Source organism: Penaeus monodon, chromosome 19, assembly GCF_015228065.2.
Source record: "Penaeus monodon isolate SGIC_2016 chromosome 19, NSTDA_Pmon_1, whole genome shotgun sequence".
In the NCBI taxonomy this organism is placed as follows: domain Eukaryota; kingdom Metazoa; phylum Arthropoda; class Malacostraca; order Decapoda; family Penaeidae; genus Penaeus; species Penaeus monodon.
This window is the reverse complement of record NC_051404.1, coordinates 42823654-42823991: the sequence shown is the minus strand read 5'-3', so window position 1 is coordinate 42823991 and position 338 is coordinate 42823654.

The window sequence follows — 338 nt, the reverse complement described above, 5'->3', positions numbered from 1 at the left end:
GGGGGGGGGTATCTTGGCAAATAATCTTAATAAACACCATAATCACAATAACGTTTTCTCCCAAATTAACACTGTACTTACCGTTGACATTAGCTTTAATCATCTACTGTTCATTACGGGGTATGCTCACGTAAGCAATTTTTATCTGGAATTCTTTGTCTGTTGTCTTGTCTCCTGTCCGCTGGATCATATCTCTGTCATATGTTTTTCTTCCTGCAAAATCACTAAAAGCCTCTGGTTATCGAGCCTCTGTTTCATAAAGCTCTCTGCAATAGAATAACAAGGCAAAGGAGACGGAGTTAGATAATACAGTGTTTTTTGTGTGTATGGAAGTGGCA